Raw genomic sequence first — 24,060 nt, 5'->3', positions numbered from 1 at the left:
TGCACTTTAAAACATTTTAAAATTCCTAAAAAGGTGCATCTGTTTTTTAAGTTTTTCAAACGGTGTAAATTACTCCTATTTACAATATAATACATTAATGACATTATCATTTTCATATAATACTCCTATTTGCAATTATTTTTCGTAAAGTTAGTCCTAAGAAATTATTTAATTTTCATGTTTTTTAAGGGGGCCCAATTGAAAACTACGGATATATTTTCATATTGAAAAAGCCAAACATGTTATCAGCTGAATCATAATATTTGATGCCAGCTTTAGAACTTTCACGTTAAAAAGGCAAAGTAAGTAATGTCCTAGGATTTTATTTCAGTTGGTATGATACAAAGAACGCACGTGCGACTCTGCAGGTCGTGCATGAATGTGATTGGTGGCCCCAGAGCATCATGGAGCCTTCGATAGCTCAGTTGGTAGAGCGGAGGACTGTAGTGGGAGACAGAGATCCTTAGGTCGCTGGTTCGAATCCGGCTCGAAGGAGGTCCTGGCAAATTTTTGTTTCATGTCAGTAAGTCACAGTAACTATAACATTAAAATGTATAGCATTCGATTAATATAACCAGCAGTAAGCAATTCTGCCTAAACAGCAGATAACGATTAAAATAAAACTGGGGCGCTCGTGTCTTTTTAACGTCTGATTGTTTCTCTGTGTATTACTACTTTGTAAAGTGCAGCCTCATCCCCTCCCAGAACATTTCCGCGTGGTTACACTTTTCACAGAAAGCCCGATTTGAGCCGATATCCCGCACATCCGCGCCGCACTTACAGTCGGGCGACGTCACCTGACCCGTTCTTTGCACGAGGAGCACCGTGAAGATGCCTACCGGGCTCGCGCGTGCGCAGGGAGGCCCTCGGAGCCGCACTTGAAGTCTGGTGACGTCACCTGACCGGTATGTAGCACGCGCACCGTGACGCTTGGTGTTGGGCTCGTGCGCAGAGGCTGCCTCGCGCGCTTCCATTGGCAGTGGCTTTGTAGGACCAGCGCGCAAGCGCTTTGACCTGTTGTAAGTATTGTGGATTTTTTAACCACGCCCACCGCACGCCCATCACTATCATTGGGTCATAGGCCTGCCTTTCAAAAATCCTTTTTTATCATTGGTAAATGCTTTGTGTTTGTCCCTCTTTGGGGAGGTTTTGTTAGGGCCTTGGACACCAACCCTGATACATGGATAGTTGCACTATTGCAAATACGTTTCACTGTGAGTAAACTCCTTTTTCCTTTTGTGCCTTTCCTTTGCGCTCATTTTCATTGGCAGCCATGGCGCTTTGAATCAGCTTGCTTATGTCAACTCTATTACTTTTCATTTTCAAGTGGCAAGAAAAGTCCATTTAGGAATTTACAACGCTAATAGCTCTCCCTTGAGCTAACACAAAACCCATTGCATTGCAAATGCTTGTTTGAGAAGGCTGTGGTCGGGTGTCCTGATTTTTAAGCTTTTTTTCCTGTTTGTTGTTATACCTGTATCCCGTTTTAAAGTTCAACAGCTACAATTAATGTTAATAGGGAAATTGCGTTTTCTTCATTTTCTACATCATGCTTGTGAGAGGTACTTTGTGTGCTCCCCATTTTTCCCACTTAGACCTGTCAAAAGTTGGCTTTTGATTTCCACTGGGCACCCTCCCATACTGTAATGGTTGTTTTCTGTAATATCCTTATGTCTTGTCCTCCTTTTGTTTCGCACACACATTACGATTAGTTTGTGTGATAGGTATTTGTCTCTCACGTGATTTACTTTTGAGAGTCCTCTATGGCATTCCTTCTGTGTGGTTTCCAACCACTGCTTTAGTTAGTTGCAGCTTGGAATTCATGGAGATAGGAGGTGCAGGACATGGGCTTCTTTTGTCTGCAGTAAACTAAACTCAAAACGCAAACTGCTGCCTCTTTATATTGTTTCCTCACGCAACATATTTGGCGACAAGGATGATTTAGAAGTTCACCGTCCGGAAAATACTTGAATGTGATTTGCTGTCACATTCCCTTAGAAGCACCGCACATTGCTGAGTAGATGCGCCAGTCAACTCACACTGCTCAGAAGACGTGCAGCTCCGATCCAAAGTGCTGATCAACTCTCCGGTTTCCTCCGAGCTATTCTCTGTTAATTACAAGGTATTTTAAGTTATATTTGCACCTCTCGACAGCTTGATTGGAATGTGTTTCGGGCACGTGAATGCTCGTTGGTTTCGGCTGCATGTAAAGATTGCACATAGGGGAAGTGACGGAAAAATGTACATCTGTCAGCCATATTTAATTGAGATCAACATCCCATTGGAAAGATGACATGTTGCCCATGCTGACAGGAGGTGATGTAATCACGTTGTATGTCTGGCGCCCATGCTTGATTAGGGACCAGCTTCCATTTGCAATACAAAGATTGCATAATACACAACAGAACATTACAGTGATTCAGTAAAGTATTGCATAATCGGAAGACTGAGAGGACCAATGAATGGACATCGTATTGCTGCCTAATTTGTTCAGATTTACTTACATTTGTTGTCAAAGGTATTTGTTTTGTTTAATCAGCTTTATTATGGAATACAAAAAATAATCCAGCAAAATTCCATCAACACAGGAAATAGTAACAATACAAAGCTTATCAGCAATTTATAGAGAAAAGCTGTTTACAATTGTATAATTAAAGGGAGACGGAAGGACATAAAAGGGGGCAGGGGAATGCAATTCAACATTTGAAGATCAGGTAGGTAGATATAATAATATATAAGCATAATGAGAAAAACTAGAACCATGTTACTGAGAAAAGAGCAGAGATAAATAAACAAATTACGGTGGTTTAAAATTCTCAGACCTAATGGATTGATCACATTGTTTAACGTTATTATTGAGAAAGTTCATTCATGTGGACCAATGCAAATCCCTATCCACCAGAGGTCTACGAACAGAATCAAAAATAGTATCTAAACAATGATAATGGCAAACATTATTCCACCAAGCTGAAAAGGATATGCTAGAGGAGGATTTCCAGTTAATTGTAACTTGTTGAAAAGCTAAAGCCAACATAAGATCAAATAATATTTTGTCATGGGCATGTAATTCAATTTGATCTGAAAGACTACCTAAACAAATTGAGATTATTGTCATGGAGCATTTTATTCTAAAAATAACTGAGAGTTGGACCCAGACTTTTTGCCCAAAAATGGCAGTAGGGGGACATAAAAAAAGGATATAAAGCAAATCACCTTTCGAGTAATGGCAGGACTAGACATGATACCAAATTTGGCTAGGGATGTTGGTGAATGATATAGCCTATGATAAAGTAAAAACATAGGTTGAGTGGTAAAGGCCGATCTTGAAATGTTAAAGATTCTGGAACATATTTTGTTCCAGAAAAGAATGGTCCAATCACAACGCAAATCAGCTTCCCAAGAAAGTTCTACTTTGGCTTTAGGACGGAAAGGATCAGTTGATTGAAAATATTTGTATATAAAAGATGCTTTAGGGTTAAGAGATAACAAATGAAAAAGTGAATCCAGGGGGGAGAAGGGGAATGAGGTGTGAATTCTAATAGGAGCGAACAGAAAATGTCTAAAACTGTCTTCACAAGGATTGAAAATTTGTGTAAAAATGATCGAGGACAGTCAAAAATCACTTGGAATTGAAGAAAGGAACGAGGATTGAGGCTATCAAAAAGATCTTGAACCCAGATAATTCCCCTAGTTCGACAAGATTTCCAATATAAGGGTCTATTATTAATAGTTATGAGTTTATTATACCAAAGTGGAGATTGCAAAAAGGTGACTCTAGATGAGATTTTTCTTTGATAATAAGGACTCAATAAACAGCAGGTATGTTTAAAAAGCGGTGAGGAACTTATGGTATTTTTTTAAGAAAACGCTAAAATTACTTTACTAGAGAAAGGTACAAGTAATGCTAGTTCAGTGTCAAGCCACAATGGAGTAAAAAGAGAGGGAGCTGAAGAAACCCATTTGGTACCTTGTTTCAAATAAAAAGCTTTATGATAAGTCCGAAAATCTGGAACGTTCACCCCTCCAATATCCTTAGCTTGTTTAAGAGGTGAAAGAGAAATTCAAGATGTTTTCTTATTCCAGAGGAATTTGGAGAGAAGTGAGTCAATTTCTTTTAGAGCAAATGTCTGGTATATGAACTGGAGTCATAGATAAAATGTATAAAACAATGGGAATAATCATCATTTTAATAAAATCCATGCAACCCCACCACAATATATAAAGAGGATTCCAGTAAACCAAATGCTCAAATATTTAATTTTAGAATTATTTCAATGAAACCCAGTGGAGTCAAAGGAATGCTTAGTAAAAAAATTTGTAAAACGCATAATTCGGGTCTTCTCTGAATTAATTTTATAACCAGAGACAGATGAAAAACTTTAAAGTTCTTTAAGTAAAGTAGGTATAGAAATATCAGGATTAGAAAGGAAAAGAAGAATGTCATCAGCATAAGCAGATAGTTTTAAATGTTTATCACCATACTGGAAACCTGATATAGAGGCGTATTTACGGATACAAAAGAGGAAAGGTTCAAGGACTAAAACAAATAAACGAGGCAATAAAGGATACTCTTGACGAACCCCTCACTGCAAGGAAAAATAGTTAGATACACAACTGTTAATTAATACTGCAGCCTGAGGATCTGTGTAAAGCAAGGAAATAAGAGATATAATTTTGGGTCCAAAGCCATACTAATTCAAAACTTTGAATAAAAAAGACCAGCTTACTCTGTCGAAGGCTTTTTCAGCATCTATAGAAATAGCTTTAAGAGAATATGAAAGAAAGGCTGCTTTATTTAATACATTAAAAAATAAACGATAATTATCTGAAGTTAATCTACCTTTAACAAAACCACATTGTTCTTTACCAATTAATTTGGGGAAAAAGGATTCAATACGAAGGGCTAGTAATTTGGCAAATATTTTATAATCTACATTAACAAGAGATATAGGGCGATAGTTCTTACATTGTGTAGGATCTCGTCCATCTTTATGTATTAGGCAGATAGTAGTTTCCTGAAAAGTACCCCCAGCCTTGCCAGTAAGGAAAAACAATTTGAAAGAGTTGTAAAAGTTTAGGCATCAAAAGATGGGAAAAATGTAGATATAATTCTACAGTAAACCCATCTGGGCCAGGTGACTTCCCTTTTTTCATCTAGTTAAGGGCTTTGAGTAATTCTGTAATTGATAAATCAGCTTCAAGAAGATCAAAATTCAATAAAGGCTGAGAAGGAGGAGAAACAGAGTTAAGATAGCAATCAATAGAAGTAGAATGAATGGGATGTTCCGAAGTATATACATTTTTGTATAATTTCGTGAATTCAGTTAAAATGTCCCCCTCTTTAAATAAAATCTCCCATCTGATGATTGCATAGATTCAATAAAAGATAACTCCTTACGTATTTTCAAATAATTGACTAAAAGTTTCCCTGATCTATTACGACCACCATAATAACGGGCACTACTACGTAAAAATACAGAGTAAAAGCTCATTTGACCTGAACTAGTAACAAAGAGTCTAAAGCTGAGGAATAAAATGTATGTTCTAAACGTTTAATATTAGATAATAAGACTTTCTGCTGGTGAGCAAAAAAATTATTTTACTTTGAGACAAAATCTATGATAAAACCACGACCTGAGGCTTTAAAGGAGTCCCAAATCAATTGGGGAGACGTGTCAGAAGTGGTATTAAATAAAAATAACTCATTAGTGAAAGAGACAAAAGAAGAGGAAAAGTTTGGATCCAACAAAAGAGCTTTATTGAATCTTCATCTAGGAGACTTGGACTGTGATTGAACCAGATCTAAATCGGCAACACCAGGGGCATGGTCAGAGATGACTATAGGTTCAATAGAGTCGGAGATAAGGTTCTGGGTTTGTGAGTTGCTAAGAAAAATATAATCTAGGCAAGAAAGAGAACCATATGGGGGGAATAAAATGAATACTCTTGAAAAGTACATAATCTCCATGCATCAGCTAAAGAATTCTGGGAAATGGTGGAGTGGAATTGCTTATGAGACTTATTTGGAAGAAAACGAATTTGAGACCTTCGGTCCATACAAGGGTCCATAATCTGATTACAATCACCACCTAAAATAAAAAACTCATCTTTATGTTGAAGACATTTCTTAGTTAAGTTGGCCCATATACAATGAGAACAGTTGACGGAATATCATTTATAAGTAATTTTACACACAACCATCTACCTTCAGAGTAATTTTCTTGAGACACAACAATACAATTCAACTTTTTGTGACATAGAACAACTACTCCATTTTTCTTGGTAGAGGTGGGAGAAACAAAAACTGATCCCACCCAATTTCGCATGAGTTTTAAAGCCTCCTTTTCTGTAAGATGAGTCTCTTGCAAAAGCACTAAATCTGGATTGTAAGAGGCAAGGTGAGATAAGAGTCTCTGTCTTTTCACAGGATTAACGAATCCTTTCACATTCCAGGATATTACTCTGAATGTAACCGACAGGGAACAAAGATAAAACTACACAACCTTCAAAAATGCAAAAATTGTAAATGAAGACAAAAATGAAGATTTCAGGAATAGGAAAAAGAGAAGAATACAGGAAATAAGAAAAAGAAAAGAGAAGAAGCGAAGAAAAGGGAATCGGATACAATGAGAGATGACAGTACATGTCAACGACGACTGAACAATGTACCTTATAGGAAACAAGAAGGAAATGGGGAGTGGTAACACACAGAAGACAGTACGACCAACACGAAGAACGGACCACACCAGGACTTTACATGGGAGCATACGGGACACGAAGACATGAGAGACCACAATGTTCTGTAAAGAGAATAAATAAATATGTTGAATCAGCAATAAACATTAATATGTATTAATCTAAAACATATGGATCAAGAATAAAGACAATTAGATTCAACAATCAAGTCATCTTGAAGTTGAGGGGCCTGCAATGTCCATCCAGTCTGTTGAATGAGAATGGATACATTTTCTGAGACCTGCAGGATCTTCAAAAGAGGATGAGTTATTCTGGAAAGTGACTTTGAAAGTGCAAGGATGAAACAAAGCATATCTTGCCCCTAAAGACCTCAATGCAGGACGAAGATCAATAAATTCCTTTCTACATTTAGCAGTGGCAGAAGACACATCTTGGGTCAAAAATAATTTCGCTCCGGACCATATAAGTTGCTTTTTCATTTTGGCAGCATTTAAAACTTGTAAAAGATCTGTGAACTTCAAAAATAAAATGATCACACCCCAAGGTTTTGTTGGGGCTGAGGAAGAAGTGAGTTGGGGGCCAACCGATGGGCTCGCTGAATATTCAAAGTAGAAGCTGAAGGTAGATCCAGCAGTTTTGGTAGAAAAGAAGTGAAGAAAAAAACTGGATCTCCACCTTCAATGTTCTCTGGAAGACCATATAAATGTAAATTATTGAGTCTATTTCTATTCTCAATATCTTCAGCATGTTTCTTCAATGCTGAGGCATCTTTCTTTAGAGATGCAATTCGAGAAGCGGATTCCTGCAAAGAGCTGACATTTTGTTCCACCAAGCTCATCTTAGACTCCATAGAGGACCATTTATTGTCCAAATTTTGAATTTGAGCACTAGTTTCCTCAATAAATGGCCGTAAGGCCCTGATCTCCTCCAGTATATTGTCAAGAGAAACCGGAGATGTAGACTTTGGAGGGGAAGGAAGATCATGTTTATGTCTTTTATTTGCCAAAGACTATAATGACGACTACGAGGGTAGAAGTGTAGAAGCTGTTGGACGAAGAGAATTCGCTTGAGCCATGTCAGCAGGAGAAATTGAAGCCTCCATCAAAGGAATCATATAAGGGTTATCCAAACCCAAGACACAATTTGAGGGAGCGTTATTATGTTGCAACAATTTCTTGTTTTTTCCAGATAAATGTCAAATATTGAAAAAATCTGAAGCAAATGACATAAAAGACAAACCAACAAGACCCCTGACTCAGTTCTAAGAGAAAAGGCCAAAGTTAACCAAAAATAATCATTCCTCCAAAAATGCATAGTGTAAATCCAAGACAAATCGGAGAAATAAGTATCCATCCTTTAAATATCCATTATAAATGTAAAAAACATTAAAAAAATGATGAAGGACCATGAATGTCAGAGTGTTAAATAATGAAAAAGACATTCTTGAAGTGATAGAAAAATAAAAACAACACAGTGAGGAAAACAAAATGGTGGCCAGAGTCTCTCAGGCAACAAAACTGCGATTTCTAAGGTCAGAAATACCTTGAACGCACTTTAAAAACAATAAAAGTAATTGCAGGCATCATTCCATCCAATGTTCATGTCTTGGGGCGATCCATTGAACTGGCAAAATTTGGGAAAAGCCTCCTGAAGTTCCGAGGCGGCACGGAGCTCCACAGTCAGGCAGCCATCTTAGGTGGCATCCTAGCCACACCCCCAGTGTCAAAGGTATTTTAAAACAAAATGCAGCACTGAGTATTAGTAGCTTGTTGATACTTGTCTGACAACCATAATGCGACTGATAATTTTAGAGTGCATGATATTGCCTGTTGTAACTGATAATAATCGTAAGTTAATTCAATATTAAACCAGGCAAAAAGATTATTTACAACTTTTACAATTTTGATTAAAACGCCATACATTAACTCTAAAACTGACAGGCATACTACAGTTTATGCAAATTCAACCCTTTCTCCAGACTCCTGAAAAATCACCACTTCATTAGAACAAATGGGTCAGGTCTTTTTAAAACTATTTAATTACGATAACTGCTGAGAGGATTTCACCAAAACGGAAAGCAGCTCTCCTTTTTAGTAATATGGAGGTGGAAGAACAGCAAATCTTTGACAACTTACCTATTATAGGACCAGTGCAGGATGTTGGTGACCTGAACGAGTACACTGAATCGATTACCAGATTGAAGAATAAATTCACAGAGCAGCCAACTGTACTTCTCGAAAGTTTTAATTTTTTCAAAAGGAAGCAAACACAAGAGGAGTCAATTAAAGAGTATATTTCTGCGCTTAGGAATTTGACTGAGAATCGTAACTTTGGTGCCGCTATAGACACATACATTAAAGACCAATTTGTATACAGCTGCAATGCAAAGAAAATACAAGAACGCCTACTCAGTTGTCGTGACCCAACCTTACTTGAGGCGTTAGATATAGCAAAAGCTATAGAGTGTTCTATCTCAAGTAAAGCCATAACAGGCAAAACCACATCTTAATCTTTGAATGCTGTACATATATCCGATACAGTTAATGTTATTGCTTTGTCTTCCAGGGAGAGAAATACCTTTTCCCAAAAAAGAAACATAACATTGTTCTTCAGATGTGGTTCCAAAACACATATCAGCAATGATACTTCTTGCCCAGCTGTGGGAAAAAAGGTGCAATAACTGTGACAAAGTAGGACATTTTCAAGGAGTTTGAAAACTTATGAAGGACACTGTTCGAGTGAGTTCTGTGGACATTGCTTTTGTTACATAAGAATGTTCACATGACTTGTCGAAGGTAGTGCTTACACTTGATTTAGATGGCAAAGGTGTAAAATCAGTTAACGACCCTATGTGTGATTTGTGCATTGGAGAAGTCACTCTAAACATGATTGCTGACTGTAGTGCGACCATCACAATAATTTCAGAGGCACTCTATGATCACAATTGGGCCAAAAGCAGGCCCCTCAGTCTCAGTCTTCCTGATGTTTCACCAAAAGCTTATGGTAATCAGGACATACACATGATTTGTCTCTTTGTTGACAAAATACAGTGTTTGGGTCGAGATACTATGACAAAAATGTATGTGGCTGAAAGAAGTAACCATACTGTGGGCTGGAAAGATCTAGCAAAGTTGGGTTTGATGCTTGTTCCTGGATCTGAGAATCCTGTTGTTGTAAATTACTTTTTAGCTGCAATAGTTGTTGACAATAACGAAAATTTGATCAAAGAAATTATTCAAAGATTTCCAGAAGTTTTTAATAGTAAAATTGGTATCATATATAAATATGAATCCAAAATAAAGCTAAGAAAGAACCTGTGGCCCATAAAGCAAGGCCGGTGCCTTTGTATGTGAGACCAGAGCTCTAGTCTTTATCAAGTCCCCTTGATGAGCTGGTAAAGGAGGATGTCATTACTCACGAAGACTCACCTGACTGGGTAAGTCCCATTGTGATAGTTCTAAAAAAGAATGCGCACCCTAAATAAAAACATAATTGTAGATTGCCATTCTTCACCAAAGATAAATGAATTGTTGGCGAACATTGGTGGTGCCAAGTTTTTCTCACTTCTGGTTCTGACTGCCTATAAGCCGTACAATTCAAGACATTGGGCTTCATTTCGAAACTCTTTCAGGCGGAAAACCGCCACTCCGGTTATCTGCCCGCCGGCCCTATTATGAGTTTTTTGATGGGCCAGCGGGCGGAAACAGCATTTCCACCGGCTGGCCCAGTGGAATACTCACCACAACATTGACACCGGCTCGTAATTGATCCAGCGGCAATGTTGCGGTGCGTCGGGTGCAGCAGCACCCGTTACACTTTTTACTGCCCATAATTCGGGCAGTGAAAAGCGTGATGGGGCTGTCCATGGGGGCCCCTGCACTGCCCATGCATGGATGACGGCACTCCGTCTCCGCCAGCCTTTGCATGGCGGAGGGACCGCCACGCAAAAGCCGGCAGAGAGGGGACTCGTAATCCCCAGGGCAGCGCTGCCTGTCGGATTAAGATCGCTGGCACTGCCAGGGTGTTGACTGGCGGCAACCTGACGGTGCCAGCAGTCGGGCCATGGCAGCTCTGCCACAGTCGTAATGTGAAGCCCGGACCGCTGCTTTCCAAGATAATGTCCTAATTTGTGCTAAAATGATTGCAGAACACAACGCCATTCTCACAAAAGTGTTGGAGGTGTTTAAGGAGATTGGCATTACCCACAAACCAGAATAATGTTGTTTGTTGAAGCAAGAGCTTGACTATCTTGGTCATCATATTTCATTTACAGGCATTACACCAAAGCTTTTTTCTTTAGTTCAAGCCATACAGGATGTACAACCACCGAAAGATAAAGACACACTGAGATCCTTTCTTGGTATGAGTGAATATTACTCATGTTTCATACAAGGATATGCCTTGATTGTTCAAACTCTTTGTAAACAACTTCACAAAGGGGTACAATTTATTTGGGATGACTCTGCAGGTCAAGCATTTTCAAGTGTTGAGAAATTGTTTATTGAAGAACCAGCATTATCCCTGGAGATAAGTGCATTATTACAGTTGACGCCAGCCAAGTAGGACTAGGAGCTGTCTTATCCAAATTTCCAGTGGCGAAGAACACACAGTTGCCTTCGCTTCTCGCTCATTGAAACTGCTGGAACCTCACTATAGTGCGATTGCGAAAGAAGTGTTAGCTTGTTCATGGGCAATTGAGAAGTTTAAAACATTTCTCTGGGGCACATATTTTGAATCGTACACAGATCACAAGCTTCTTATTAGTTCACTTAATGGCAACAGCACTGGTAGGGCGTCAGCTAGGCTAGTCACACTTCTTTTTCGCCTGCAGGAATACAACTTTAAAATTAATTATATTCCTGAGGGCAAGAATTTGAGGGTTGATGGCCTCTCTAGAATGCCTTTGCAGGATGTTCAACAGTCTCAGGATCTTGTCGATGAAGAGTCTGTGGTGGCCACGTTAGATGAGCTTTTGAGTTCTTAGGGTGTAGTATCTCAAGAGGAATTTATGTCTGCCATGAAAGTAGTTATGAACTTTATCAGAAAAGGCTGGCCTAAAAATAGATCTTTACCTAATCCACTCAAACCCTTTTCTCAAGTGCGAAGTGAACTCTCCATTGTAGAAGATCTGCTGTGACATAATGATGTTGTAGTTCTACCATCTACTGTTAGACTCAAACTGATTGAAACTGCACACCAGAGTCATTTACATGTGGGGGCCTGTGACTGGGATAATGTCAACTTAGATGAGGTTTTACCCTATTTTGGAGTACACTAGACAGCTCAAATCCCGGTTAGGGAAACTAAGGCCCATATTTATACTTTTTTAGCGTCGCATTTGCGCCGCTTTTTTACACAAAAGCAGCGCAAACTTACAAAATACAATTGTATTTCATAAGTTTGCGCCGCTTTTGCGTAAAAAAAGGCGCAAATGCAGCGCAAAAAAGTATAAATATGGACCTAAGAGCACTAGCCCGTGAAAACCTAGAGAAATCCCAACAAAGACAGAAGTATTTCTATGACAAGGGTTAACGGTGGAGGGAACTCACTGTAGGCGATTGGGCTCTGATCCTTCTACCCAATACCGCTGCCAAAATAAAAAAGGAGTGGCAAGGACCCTATGAGATAGTAAAGAGAGTAGCAAGAGTCACCTACCGGCTACTCCTTCTCCAATACAAAAAACAGTTATATCACATTAACATCCTAAAAAATGGTTAGGACCTCCTCCCAAGACTGTACCAATGGTGAACTCCGTAGAGGAGATAACATCCAATACAAGTGACTCCGACATCAATAATTTCCTATGCAAAGATAAAAAGGACAAACTTCTGACAGTTCTATCAGATTATACGGAATTTTTTTCAGATCTGCCTGGTAGGACTAAACTCGCTATGTATTCCATACTGACCCAGGAGGGGACTGTGATCAAGCAATGGCCATATCGTATTCCTGAAGCAAGGCATCTTGACCTCCAGGCAGAAGTCACACAAATGCTTAAAATGGAGGTGAGGGGGTCATTGTCCCATCCAAAAGAAAATGGTGTTTGCCTATAGTACTTGTCTACGGTTTTGTATTGACGTCTGGGCTGTGAACAGAGTCTCCAAACTGTATGGATACCCCTTACCTAGAGTAGACGGGATGAATGAGAGGCTTGGGGAAGCACACTACATAAGCAGTATCGACTTGACTAAAACTATTGGCAGATGCCGTAAAAACCCAACTGACCAAGAGAAAACAGCCTTTCCTACATCTAATAGGTTGTACTATTCACTGTCCTTCTCTTTGGGTTACATGGGGCCCCTGCCACCTTCCAGAGACTAATGAACAGCCTACTAGCAAAACACCAGGGATAGTCAGCAGCTTACCTGGATGATATAGTGGTATACTACAAGACATGGCCAGAACACCTTGACCATTTTAGGTCAGTTCTATTGGAATTACAACAGGCCCACCTCTATATCAATGCAAAAAAGTCCAGATTTGCACACCATAAAGTAAAATATCTGGGTTATATCCTTGGAGACGGGGTGATCGAAACCCAAAAAGAGAAGATAAAAGCCATAACAGAAACTCCTTTTCCCAAAACAAAAAGGGAGATGCGAGCATTTCTCGGTCTCCAAGGATATTATAGGAGATTTATCCCCTGCTTCTCCGAACGATCAGCTTCCCTTACAGACTTATTAAGAAACTGGTATCTCCATCTATCTTTAAAAACCCTCTCAGCTACTGCCCTCGAAGCCTTCCAGGATTTGAAGAATGCTCTTACTACTGTTCTGGTACTATTGTCTCCTGACTTTAGTAAACCCTTTTTTCTACAAACAGATGCTTCAGATGTGGGCATTGGTGCTGTTTTGTCACAGTTGGATGCTGAGGGGCAAGAGAGACCTCTTCTCTATATTAGTAGGAAGCCGTTCCCTCGTGAAAAGGTGTAACCCACCATAGAAAAACAGTGTTTGGCCCTGAAATGGAGTATTGAGAAGCTGGGCTACTATCTAGAGGGCAGGTCTTTTGTACTGTACACCAATCACGCTCCCCTCACTCGGCTTCAACGTAACAAAGGGAACAATGACCGTGTCCTGAGGTGGTTTTATGTTTGCCGCCCTTCAGGTTTGAGGTCCGCCATAGGAAGGGTAGGGATGAGGGTAACACTGACTACCTCTCTTGTTTTCCCATTCTCCCCAAGCGAAAAAATCCTGGGGTGGGGGTGTGTGACGGGGATAATGTCAGCTTAGATTAGGTTTTACCCTGGCCCTTCCCTTCTCCTTCTGCAACACAAGATGCGCCTGTCTTTTTCTCACAGACTACATGGGACGTCTGTCCCTTTAAGACATCTACAGAGAGACATGAGGATGGGCATGGCCTTGAGTATGACACTGATCAGCCCCCAGGTGAATGGTGGCCGGAAGTAGGAAGGACGACGAACCCGGAAGGGAGGAGTGCTGACAAGAGAGGGAGAGAGGAGCACCAAACGGAGACACCATCGGAGACCGGCATAGGACCAGACCGACTGACACAGGATGACTCGGGAGGCTCCAACGTCCTGTCAGAAATTTCCAGGGAACCGGACGAGAGTTGGTGGAGTAAGCCAGGATGCCACTGTCCCCTTGTGTCGCCCGCCAGCTCCCAGAGGAGTGTGGCTAACCCAGGTACGTGGGCGTCTGCCAGGACAAGTGGGAGGGTGGAAAACAGGTAGTTGTGAAGAGGGGACACCTGTCTGAGAGACAGGCTCCTCTTCCTATTTGGAAGATAGGAACGAGCCTTGCATGGTACATTTTTAAGTAAAAGAAACAAGCATGACAACACGGTGATGGAATAGTGAAAACTGTGATTATCTCCCTCACACCCACCCCTATAAAAATAAGACAAAACTAAAGAGTATACACTTACCTGTAGTCCTTTCTTCTTCTATCCGAGGGGCTTGACAACCACAGTGGTCCAGTCTGGTCACGACTAGAAGGGTGAGGAAGAACAGAGAGGACCATTATGAACCAAGCCACAAAGGAGCAAAGCATTAGCCGTACATAGAGAAAATAAAGAGACCCATAAGTAACCAAACAAGGCGTAGAGTACTTCATTTATCCATCTATGAAGCCATTTGCCTGCCCATGTGACAGGGCCACATGTAAAAATTTGAAACAGTTCTTTTGTTGGCCTTCCTTAGTCTCTCAGGTTACGGATTGGATATCTAAATGTAATATGTGTTTACTCTGTGATAAGCACTGGGTCACTCACCAAACGCCCCGTCATTCAGTATCACTTCCTAATGATGCGTGGACTAAAGTTGCATTGGATTTTGTAGGTCTATTTTAATTGTTACCATCAGACAAAATATTTTTCGTAATTTTAATAGATTATTTTTCAAAGTGGGTTTACTTTGAATTTGTTCCAATCACCAATACTGAAACTGTTGCAAAATTTCTTCAGAAAAGTTTTGCCATTGAAGAACCTCCCAGGGAGTTAGTCACCGATAATGGGACACATTTTACTTCCTTACAGCTGAAGGAATTTATTGATCGCTTTCACATCAGACATTTGAGGGTAGCTTTATACTCACAAACTACAAATGGTCCAGTGGAAAGAATGAATAGATTTCTCAAGGAAGACATTCAGCCTGTTTAAGCCAACAGAGTTCCTATTAATGTTTTTTTAAGGAAAAATTATGGGTATATCATCTTTCCCCACATAAGCCCAGATGTGACTTGTGCCCTGGTGGGGTGAAAGATTTAGCCCCTCATTACAACATTGGCGGTAAAAGCCGCTTACCGCCGTGCAGAAGACCGCCAATACACCGCCGCGGAAATCCGCCACAGCTATTATGACCCACATCTCGGAATCCGCCGAAATTCAGACACCCACACAAGTCCGCCACACCAAAGGTCAGTGATAAACTGGCGAAAACAAAACCTCCACCGTCACGCCAACAGAAACACGCCCATGCTATCACGACACACGAATCCACGAGGCGGACTTTCAACCGCGGTATTCCATTGGCGGTACACACCGCCACGCTCAAAATACACACACATCTCCAAAACACCGCCACATTGGACAATTCCAAATACACACACCTGATACACATACAAACACCACTCCCACACACCCAACACAATATAAAACACACACCCACATCACCCACAAACCCCTACGACCAAAAATGATTTTAAAGGCCAGGGAGACTGCACAGCATAGACAACCCCACCACACCGAGGCACACAACACCATCACCCACACTACTTCCACGCACAAAACACCACACACCACTACACATCACCACACTCATCACCACATACACCACCCCACACATCACCTACACCACCCCATGGCACGGCAAAGACACCCCAGGTTCTCCGAGGAGGAGCTCAGGGTCATGGTGGAGCAAATCGTACGGGTAGAGCCACAGCTATTTGGATCACAGGTGCAGCACACCTCCATAGCTAGGAAGATGGAGCTATGGCGAAGAATAGTCGACAGGGTCAACGCAGTGGGACAGCACCCAAGAAATCGGGACGACATCAGGAAGAGGTGGAACGACCTACGGGGGGAGGTGCGTTCCGCGGTCTCCAGACACCACCAGGCGGTTCAGCGGACTGGCGGCGGACCCCCACCTCCTCCCCCAGAACTAACAACATGGGAAGAGCAGGTCTTGACCATTATGCATCCTGAGGGCCTCGGAGGAGTCGGTGGAGGAATGGACTCTGGTAAGTCAAATCTTAACTATCATATCCCCCACCCTACCTGCATGCTATCACAGACCCCCACCCTCACCCCCTCCCCTATCACTCCAACTCCTCACTAATGTACTAATAACACAAACCACACATCCCAACACCAAGCCCCGCATGCAAAAACAAAGCATGGACACCCCTCACTACAGCATGCCCACTGCACATACCCATAACACCCCCCCAACCATCATCACACAAGCCCCCACACAGGAATGCTAGCACTGGGGTACACGCTCACCCACCCATTGCACACCATGACACACACAGATGCAATAATCATGCTTTTACACCCCTGCAGGACCACTACCCAACGTCACCAGACAGGAGGGTCCAGACATCTCTACCCCACCCACAGAAGAGGCCCACACTGATGACAGCAGCTCTGGCCAACTGGATCCAGATGACCAGCCCGGACCATTGTGGGCCTCGGGACAGGCGGTTCCCCTCGCACAGGCACAGCCCAACACAGACCTTCGACCCTCTGGAAACACCAGCACAGCACCCACCCAGCGGGCCCATACCTCCGTACCCAGGACACGTCAATCAGCTGTGTGTCCACCACTACAGGGAACCCAGGATAACCCACCACCCCAACAACAACAGGGACCTGGGGGCAGTGGTAGTGGGCACACGGTCCAGGGGACGGAGGCACAGGAACACAGGGGAACTGGGAGGGCTGCTGTGCGACAGGGGGCGGACAGGCCAAGGAAACCCACTCTGCATGAGGCCCTCTCCTCCATCATGGGAGCATACCACCACTCCCAGGAGACAATGGCTACGGTCCTGGCAAAGTTTCAGGAGACCCAGCGCATGCAGGAGGAACAGTATTTGGGGTTCAGGGAGGAACTCAGAACCATCAGCTCCGCCCTGGGCACCATCGTAGGGGTGCTGAAGGACATACAGAAGACCATGAGGGACACCGTGGCACTCCAAGGGGCCCCTGACACTAGCATGGACGATGAACTGCCCACCACCTCCGCCGGCACTAGTGGACAGGACGCCCCGCCACACGACCACCACACCAGCACCCCATCCCCTGCAGGTGGAGAACCACCCGCAAGCGGTCCCTGAGATCCAGGAACAGGACAGAGCACGATGCCAAGACCCCCGCCAGGAAATGAGACCACCCTGATTGTCAACCCACTGTCCCACTTTGTAACCCTGTCCATATTGGAACTGCCCCACTCCACTTCCTATGCCCATATGGGCAGTGCACCTGTGTGACTAATAGACTGGACTCTGCCATGGACATTCCTCCACCATCACCCCTCACCATTTTACCACCCCCTCCAATATTTAGCTCTTCAATAAACACCCTTGAAACACAAAACAATCTGGAGTCAGTCTGTGATTTTGAAAATGTGTATTAGCTATGACAGTGACAAAATCCGTTCTCAAATGTAATGTCAACATACCTATGTCACACATCACAAGTCCATGAAGAATGCAAGCAGATGACACACGTTGGTAACCACACCTGTGAAACCGTAATGGAAATGTACAACTCAGTTACCAAATACTGCTTGAAATTGACAGACAGGATAGAGGTAGAAGTGTGAAAGTACTTGTAGTAGGCAAGAAAGTGTTCTCACCTGTGTGTCACTGGAAGTATTGCTGGATGACTGAGTCCCTGTTGTCAATATCTTCTTCCTCTGCTTCCTCCTCATCACTGTCCACAGGCTCCACAGCTGCCACAACACCGTCATCTGGACCATCCTCCTGCAGAAAAGGCACCTGGTGTCGCAAAGCAAGATTGTGAAGCATACAGCAGGCCACGATGATCTGGCACACCTTCCTTGGTGAGTAGAATAGGGAACCACCTGTCATATGGAGGCACCTGAACCTGGCCTTCAGGAGGCCGAAGGAGCGTTCGATCACCCTCCTAGTCCACCCATGTGCCTCATTGTAGCGTTCCTCTGCCCTGGTCCTGGGATTCCTCACTGGGGTCAGTAGCCATGACAGGTTGGGGTAACCAGAATCCCCTAATAGCCACACCCGGTGCCTCTGGAGTTGACCCATCACATAAGGGATGCTGCTATTCCGCAGGATGTAGGCGTCAGGCACTGAGCCAGGGAACATAGCATTTACCTGGGAGATGTACTGGTCTGCCAAACATACCATCTGTACATTCATCGAATGATAACTCTTCCGGTTCCTGTACACCTGTTCACTCCTGTGGGGGGGGACCAAAGCCACATGGGTCCCATCAATGGCACCTATGATGTTAGGGATATGTCCAAGGGCATAGAAGTCACCTTTAACAGTAGCCAAATCCTCCAGCTGGGGGAAAACGATGTAGCTCCTCATGTGTTTCAGCAGGGCAGACAACACTCTGGACAACACGTTGGAAAACATAGGCTGGGACATCCCTGATGCCATGGCCACTGTTGTTTGAAAAGACCCACTTGCTAGGAAATGGAGCACTGACAGCACCTGCACTTGAGGGGGGGATCCCTGTGGGATGGCGGATAGCTGACATCAGGTCAGGCTCCAACTGGGTACACAGTTCCTGGATTGTGGCACGGTCAAACCTGTAGGTGATGATTAAATGTCGCTCCTCCATTGTCAACAGGTCCACCAGCGGTCGGTACACCGGAGGATTCCGCCATCTCCTCACATGTCCCAGCTGACGGTGCCTAGGAAGGACAACAGCGACCACAGAGTCAACCAACTCAGAGGTATGTACCCACAGCCACACAGAACACGAAACATAATCAAAAAAGTTGTCTGTATGTGTGTTGAGTCCAGGCCTAGGTATGTGTGACGCAGTTGAAAATGAAGACATGTGGGCCCCTGAAATGGCGGCTGCCTGACCTCTAAACTGGGACAATGGGATGTGAGGCATCTGCGCTGGCGTTGTACACCGTCGCAGTAGGCGGTCGAAGACCACTGCGCAAATGCTGCATTGGTTAACATTGGACCCTATGGGTCCCAGGAGCCAATGACGAAGTGCGCCAGTGGTGATGATACGCACCGCCGCGGACGTGACCGCCATTTTCTATTTGTTGAATCACTCGATACCTGATCTTCGACAGGAGAGGACCTATACTGCAAGTGCTGCTGTGACCTCGGTCTGGAAGAGACAATGGCTTGTGCGTCTGGGGAAAGGGCCCCTGCCTTCACTGCACAGGAGTTGGAGAAGCTCGTGGACGGGGTCCTCCCCCAGTACACGCTACTCTACGGTCCTCCAGACCAACAGGTGAGTACACAGGGAGCAAGTTGTATGGGCTATCCCTGGGTGGAGAGGGGTGGTTGTAAGAAGGAAGAGGGCAGAGTTCTGCGAGCATGAAGGACTGTGAATGCATGTGCCACATGGCAAGGGTAGGGATGTGGGCCACTCACTTCGACGGCGCAGTTGGTAATGACTTCTCTTCTTCCCCTGTACATGTCATATAGGTCAGCACCCACCAGAAGAAGGATATTTGGCGTGCCATCGCCAAGGATGTCCGGACCCTGGGGGTCCACCAGAGACGGAGCACCCACTGCCGTAAAAGATGGGAGGACATTCGCCGCTGGAGCAAGAAGACGGCGGAGGCTCAGCTGGGGATGGCCTCCCAATGTGGGAGGGGTGCCCGTCGCACCATGACCCCCCTGATGTTCCGGATCCTGGCGGTGGCCTACCCTGAGTTGAATGGGCGCTTGAGGGCATCACAGCAGACACAAGGGGGTGAGTACAACATCATTCTGCTGACTTTGCGCGCAGTGAAGGTGTCTGGGTGGGGGAGGAGGGCTGTGGGTTTCCCTAGGCCAGGGCGAGTTCCATAGGCTAGGCCCATCCGTAATGCAGGCCATGTGGCACTCCACCCCACCTCTGTAGAGTGACAAGTACAGGTATACATGCCCCTGTGTCATCTATGTGTGCTGATGTCCACCATAGCCATGTAGGCCATATCCCAGGAACTGCATCAGTAGAGGCCAACAGCGCGGCGTAGTGCAGGGGGCTGCTGTGTCTGTATTGTCCGCCAACGGTAGCGGTAAGCCATGCACTCAACCTGTCTTTCTTCTGTCGCCCCCCCCCCTTTTTGTGCTCTCCCTGTTCTTTTGTGCATCAGCATCATCAGGCGGAGGTACAGTGGCACTGGAGCAGGAGGGAGCTGCATCCCACATGGCCATGGAGGGCCACACCACGGACTCTGAATACACCAGTGGGACGGAGGGCGAGAGGAGCTTCACAGTGGGGACAGGATCAGCAACCAGCGACACGGACTCGTCCTCCGATGGGAGCTCCCTTGTGGTGGTGGCCGAATCTGTGCCCCCCACTTCTACAGGTACAGCTGCCACCCCCCATACCAGCACCGCCCTCCCAGCAGCCCCTCAGCTTTCGGCCCGTGCCCGCTCACCCAGGAGGGTGGGCATCACCTTCGCCACAGGCACCTCAGCCCCTGCCCCTGTCACCTCCTACAACCACCTCCTCTTCCTCCACTCCCAGACCCCCTCCAGCTACCCGTCCCAGTGTTCGTAAGCAACTTTTCCTGAGCAACCTTGACCTCTTTCCCACCACCCCCCCCTCCAATTCATAGGTCCCGTACTAGCACCTCAGCCAAAAAATCTCCAGTACCAGTGGTGCCTGTTAGAGGTATGTGGAGTGCACCGGGCACTAGGGCAGCCAGTGTGAAACGGAGCCAAAGCACAGCCAGTCCCCCCCCTGTGAAGCACCAGAAGTTGGACAGTGCCCGACGGGATAGGGGGAAGACTCCAGCCGGCAAAGCCGCTCACAAGAGTCCCAGGGGGACTGTCCACCAGCTGTGACTCCTCCCAAGGTGGGGAAGGGGCAGAAGAAAGCGCCAAAGTCTGGGAAGAGCAGCACGGCGAAGAAGCCCGCCATCATCCCCGCTGCCCAGGAGGCCACCGCCAGCCCCATCGTCACTGGCCAGGAGACCACTGCCAGAGTCAGTGCCCAGGAGGGCAGTCCCATCGTCACTGGCCAGGAGGCCACCGCCAGAGTCAGTGCCCAGGAGGGCAGTCCCATCGTCACTGGCCAGGAGGCCACCGCCAGAGTCAGTGCCCAGGAGGGCAGTCCCAGGAGGGCCCCGACAGCCACAGCCCCGCTGGACAATGAGGGACCACCATGGCAAACACCGCTGCACAGGTCAGAGACAGCAAAGTCAAGCACTGCTGCACAGGTCAGAGACAGCAAAGTCAAGCACCGCTGAACAGGGCAAGCACCGCTGAACAGGGCAAAGACCGCCATGGCAAGCACCGCTGAACAGGTCAGAGACAGCTAAGTCAAGCACCGCTGAACAGGTCAGAGACAGAAAAGTCAAGCACCGCTGAACAGGTCAGAGACAGCTAAGTCAAGCACCGCTGAACAGGGCAAGCACTGCTGAACAGGGCAAAGACCGCCATGGCATGCACCGCTGAACAGGTCAGAGACAGCAAAGTCAAGCACCGCTGAACAGGGCAAGCACCGCCAACTCAAGCACCGCTAGCCCATGTGCGGCAGGGGCAGTGACGGAACTGGGACCGTCACGGGGAGAGTGATGCACTCTGGGCACCAGTCCCCCTCCAGAACCAGTGGAGAACAGCATCCACTCCGTTTGTCCTTAACAGGATGAAGCACTCTGGGCACCAGTCCCCCTCCAGAACCAGTGGAGACTGTTATCGACTTGAGAGACTGTGGCTTTGCACTCCCCAGGATTGAACAGTGGGCAACCCACCCACTGTAGAGACTTGAGAGACTGTGGCTTTGCACTCCCCAGGATGGTACAGTGGGCAACCCACCCACTGGAGCGACTTGAGAGACTGTGGCTTTGCACTCCCCAGGATTGAACAGTGGGCAACCCACCCACTGGAGAGACTTGAGAGACTGTGGCTTTGCACTTCCCAGGATACATCAACGGGCATGGAGCCCCCTCGTGGATCTGGCGTGGTGCTGTCATCCGGCTGAGGTGCCCCCCCTTCCCTTCCCCCTGAGGTGCCTGTTGTATTTCTATCTGATGCCCCAGCAGTGTTCTCTCCGTTTTGCTCAGGTATCGTGTGTGGGCCTCGCCCATGCATTTTGGGCCCAGTGGTCCACGGACATTGAATGGTGCTTTACCTGCACTGCTAATCGTGATGTATATTTTGTTGAATGTGTATATATATCTGTATCTATTTGGTTACTGTATTTTGATATATTACAAAGGTTGAACTCATTTCCGTTTGTCTTTGCATTCTTCCGGGGGGGTTGGGGGTTGTTACTGTAATGTTTGGATATGCATTGGTGTGTGTGTTGTAGTGGGTGAGGGTCGGAGTGGGGGTGGGGGTGTTGCGTGTGTGTGTCAGTGACTTTTGCCTCCCCCCTCCCCTATGTCGTAGGTGCAGTACTCACCGTTGTCTTCGGCGCCGGCGTTGATGATGATCGTACAGGAGCAGGAAGACTATCGCAGGGAGTATTTGGAGTTCCGGATCCATGGTGTCCTCCTTCCTCGTGGAGTGTGTAGAGGTGAGCGTTTTCCCATTGAAAAGGCTGTTTCTGCCGTGTTTTTATCCACGGTGAATCCGCCCCGGAAAAGGTGGCGGATTGGTAGGTTGTGATACTGTGGGCGGTACTTTGTCTCCCACCTGTCTGTTGGCGGTGACCGCCGCGCTGTTTGTCTGTACCGCCGTGGCGGTCGGAGTGTTAAAGTGGCTGTCTTTGTTGCCGGTTCCGCCACGGTCATAATTCCCTGGTTTTTCCCGCCGGCCTGTTTGCGGTCTTACCGCCGCTTTAACACCGTCCGCCAGGGTTAGAATGACCCCCTTAATGCCCAAAAGAAAAGAATGTCATAAATAACATGGTCAAAGAGAGAGTTACCAACATTCAGTCAACAAGTAAAGAATGCAATGATAATACACATGCTGTTAATAATGTGGATTTTAAAGTGGCAGATTGGGTACTAATCAAAAGCCCCACCAAAGTTAAATAGGGTGAATCTGTGCTTTCTTCACAGGTACAGTTTACAAAGTCTCTAAAGGTTCTGTTTTGTTAAAAGAGAAAGGTTGGGGGAGCAAAAGGGCACTTGCAAACGTAACACCTGAACAAGCTAATAGGGTTAAGTCGGGCCATATGTATGAACACATTTTCCCATAGGCACAGAATTGGTGAAACCCTTTGATACATCTGGCCCAAAGTGCTTCTCTTTTCAATGAGGTGTCTCAAAACAATGACTGTTGGGTTGATAAGGAAGAAACTGAGAATGAAATGAATTCGGATTTAAGTGAAACAACTTCTAAGGGCAACTCTAACGAAATAATTAATGAAGAGGCTGGTTTGGAAGCAGTTTCTAGAAATGTTAGTTTCTCGAAATGTTTCTGTGCCAACCAAAGTTAAGGATTATTATATACACTGACCTGTTTACATTTTGATTAGCTTTAGTTCTTTTAGTTGTTCTGCACGGGGGAAGATGATGTAATGGTTGACTTATGTAATGTCCTTACGTTTTGCCCTCCTTTTGTTTTGTACACACTTTACAGTTTGTGTGGTAGGTATTTGTCTCCCACTTGATTTGCTTTTGAGAGGCCTCTGCATTCGGTATTCCTTCTCCAGGGTTTCCAACCACTGCTTTAGTAAGTTGCAGCTTGGAATTCTTTGAGCTAGGAGGTGCAGGGCATGGGCTCCTTTTGGGACAGATGTATCAAGCAATTTTGCATTCGCAAACGGTTCGAATCGCAAAATTCA

General features: G+C 45.0%; 1 long non-coding RNA gene and 1 other non-coding gene across 2 annotated transcripts; both read left to right on the top strand.

Moving 5' to 3' along the window:
- Window positions 1–410: 410 nt before the first annotated feature.
- Window positions 411–495, top strand: TRNAY-GUA (transfer RNA tyrosine (anticodon GUA)). Its single transcript is given in 2 exon segments — window positions 411–447; window positions 460–495. It is a non-coding gene; the product is annotated as a tRNA-Tyr (tRNA).
- Window positions 496–791: 296 nt separating this feature from the next.
- Window positions 792–14,747, top strand: LOC138297214 (uncharacterized). The gene is made up of 3 exons (XR_011203937.1): window positions 792–905; window positions 13,997–14,342; window positions 14,611–14,747. It is a non-coding gene; the product is annotated as an uncharacterized lncRNA (long non-coding RNA).
- Window positions 14,748–24,060: the final 9,313 nt, after the last annotated feature.

Source organism: Pleurodeles waltl, chromosome 5 (genome assembly GCF_031143425.1).
Source record: "Pleurodeles waltl isolate 20211129_DDA chromosome 5, aPleWal1.hap1.20221129, whole genome shotgun sequence".
In the NCBI taxonomy this organism is placed as follows: domain Eukaryota; kingdom Metazoa; phylum Chordata; class Amphibia; order Caudata; family Salamandridae; genus Pleurodeles; species Pleurodeles waltl.
The sequence above is the reverse complement of the archived record's forward strand: the minus strand, read 5'-3'. Positions and strand labels throughout refer to the sequence as shown.